Raw genomic sequence first — 3,142 nt, forward strand, 5'->3', positions numbered from 1 at the left:
AAAACCAACGTGGCTGCTTGTACCGTGGTCGTAGAATCGTTTTGGTTGGAAAAGACCTTGGAGACCAAGTCCATCACTAAACCCCGGCGCTCCGCTCCGCATCCAAGCGGCTTTTAAACCCCTCCAGGGCTGGTGACTCCACCAGCTCCCTGGGCAGCCGGAGCCAGGGCTTGAGCACCCTTCCCACGGGGAAATTTTTCCTAATATCCAATATAACCCTCCCGTGGTGCAATTTGAGGCCGTTTCCTCTTGGCCTGCCACTTGTGACCCGGGGTCCCCCCAGACCCCCTTCTCCCCGTGCCGCAGGCGGGTGCTGAGGATGCCGGATGCGGCCCTGCGTGTTTGCGCAGCGGCTCAGGCAGCAAATATTGACCTTGCTCCTGGGGCGCAGCCACGGCTGCTCCCCCCATCCGTCCCCCGCTGGGCGCTCGCCCCAACTCTGCCGTCTCCGGCTAATCCCCCCCAGCCCCACAGAGGCCCCACACAGCACCTCTGCTCCCCCCAGACCCTTGGGGGTCCTCCGGCAGCTGGGGGGGGGGGGGGGGAGGGGGGCGTGCACCCCCTGAGCCCCGCAGTGGGATGCGCAGCCTGGGCCTGCGTTGCAGGAAACTCAGGGTCCGGCTCCATCCCCCTCTCTGCAGATGGGGTGTCAGGGCTGATGGTGCCACAGCTCCCCCCGCCCCCCCCCCCAATTGCTGAGGCTGGGGGTGTCAGGGCTGATGGTGCCACAGCTCCCCCCGCCCCCACCCCCCAATTGCTGAGGCTGGGGGTGTCAGGGCTGATGGTGCCACAGCTCCCCCCGCCCCCACCCCCCAATTGCTGAGGCTGGGGGTGTCAGGGCTGATGGTGCCACAGCTCCCCCCGCCCCCCCCCCCCCCAATTGCTGAGGCTGGGGGTGTCAGGGCTGATGGTGCCACAGCTCCCCCCGCCCCCACCCCCCAATTGCTGAGGCTGGGGGTGTCCGGGCTGATGGTGCCACAGCTCCCCCCGCCCCCCCCCCCCCAATTGCTGAGGCTGGGGGTGTCAGGGCTGATGGTGCCACAGCTCCCCCCGCCCCCACCCCCAATTGCTGAGGCTGGGGGTGTCAGGGCTGATGGTGCCACAGCTCCCCCCGCCCCCACCCCCCAATTGCTGAGGCTGGGGGTGTCAGGGCTGATGGTGCCACAGCTCCCCCCACCCCCCCCCCCCCAGTTGCTGAGGCTGGGGGTGTCAGGGCTGATGGTGCCACAGCTCCCCCCGCACCCCCCCCCCCCCCCAATTGCTGAGGCTGGGGGTGAGGAGTGTGGGGGCCAGATCCTGCTCTGCCCCACACCCTCCCGGGGGGGGGGGGCGCCATGTGTGCTGTGCGAGATTGGGGGGGGGGGGGGTGCGTATATGAGTGAGCGTATGAGTGTGCGTGTGCACTGCGGCGGGTGTGCGTGGAAACACACGCGTGTGACGCTGCGGGTATGGCAGCCAGGCAGCAGGGCTCCCGCGCCGGGGGTATAGCTCAGTGGTAGAGCATTTGACTGCAGATCAAGAGGTCCCCGGTTCAAATCCGGGTGCCCCCTTTATTGCTTTCTGTGGGGGTTTCCCTCGGGGTGCCCCCTTCAGTTATTTTTTTTAGGGGGGGGAGGCGTTTCCCTCTTTTTTTCCACCCCTTTAATTTCCTCCCCAGTCCCCACAGCTCTTCTCCTGCTCCCCTCAGCATCGGGTGCCCCTGCCAGACACAGCGCTTCCTCTTGCAGAACAGACCCCACTCTCTGGCAGGGACCCCCAGGATGTTGCCCCCCCCGCCCCCCCCCCCCCCCCGCCCAGTTTCCCCAGTTCAGAGCAGCCGAAGGGCCGCAGGGTCCCACATTGCTCCCCCATCCCCCCGCTTTGGCCACAGGCTGGGGCACAGGGTCTGGGGGGGGCAGCATCGCCCCCAGTCCCTTGGCATGTGATGCAGCTCTGGGGGTGTTTGCACCCGCCTCCTGCCCCCGGCCCCCTCGCCCAGGGCTGAGACCCCCATCCTGAGACCCCCACCCCGGGACCCCCATCCTGAGACCCCCAATCCAAGACCCCCATCCTGAGACCCCCACCCCGGGACCCCCATCCTGAGACCCCCATCCTGAGACCCTCATCCTGAGACCCCCACCCCGGGACCCCCATCCTGAGACCCTCATCCTGAGGCCCCCAACCCGGGACCCTCATTCTGAGACCCCCACCCCAGGACCCCCATCCTGAGACCCCCATCCTGAGACCCAGACCCCAGGACCCCCATCCTGCGACCCCCAACCTGGGAGCCCCATCCTGAGACCCTCACTCTGGGAACCCCAACCCCAGGACCCCCATCCTGAGACCCCCAACCCGGGACCCCCATCCTGAGACCCCCACCCCAGGACCCCCATCCTGAGACCCCCATCCTGAGACCCAGACCCCAGGACCCCCATCCTGAGACCCCCAATTCGAGACCCTCATCCTGAGACCCCCACCCCGGTACCCCCATTCTGAGACCCCCAACCTGGGAGCCCCATCCTGGGACCCTCGCTCTGGGAATCTCAACCCAGGACCCTCATCCTGAGACCCCAAATCCGGGACCCCCACCCCGGGCCCCCCGTCCTGAGAGCCCCACCCCGGGACCCCCATCCTGAGACCCCAAATCCGGTACCCCCATCCTGAGACCCCCACCCCACCTGCTGCAAGGGGAAGAACTCGGGGACGAACGCGGCCCCCGGGGCTGGTGGGCTCAGCCAAGTAAACCCCCCCCCCCGCCCCGCAACCCGGTGCAGGATCACCGACCCCGGGTTGCCCGCGGTGGGGCAGGGTGGTGGGACCCCCACCCCGCTGATGCCCCCCCCCCCCCATATCGCTGGGGGCGCGGCGGGGGGGGCCCGCACATGGCGACAGGTTTCCCCGCAGGGATGCTCGGAGCAGCCGCCAGCCCTGCCCGGGACGGGGGGACACACGCTGTCCGAGCCCCCCCGGCGGGGGGGGGGGGTCCTGCCACCGGCTGCATCCCCACCCCCAGCCCCACCCCCGGCCCCACCCCCACCCCCGGCCCCACCCCCGGCTCCGGCTCCCGCTCCCGCTCCGGCTCCGAGCGCGGCTCCGCGGGGCGCCGGCCCATGGCGGGGCGCTGAGCCCCCCCCCCCCCAGCAGAGCCGGGGCCAGCGGTGCC

General features: G+C 69.6%; 1 non-coding gene across 1 annotated transcript; it reads left to right on the forward strand.

Annotated features, from left to right (window-relative positions):
• Nucleotides 1-1,478: 1,478 nt before the first annotated feature.
• TRNAC-GCA lies at nt 1,479-1,550 on the forward strand. The gene has a single exon. It is a non-coding gene; the product is annotated as a tRNA-Cys (tRNA).
• The last annotated feature ends 1,592 nt before the right edge of the window (nt 1,551-3,142 follow it).

Source organism: Falco rusticolus, chromosome 18 (genome assembly GCF_015220075.1).
Source record: "Falco rusticolus isolate bFalRus1 chromosome 18, bFalRus1.pri, whole genome shotgun sequence".
In the NCBI taxonomy this organism is placed as follows: domain Eukaryota; kingdom Metazoa; phylum Chordata; class Aves; order Falconiformes; family Falconidae; genus Falco; species Falco rusticolus.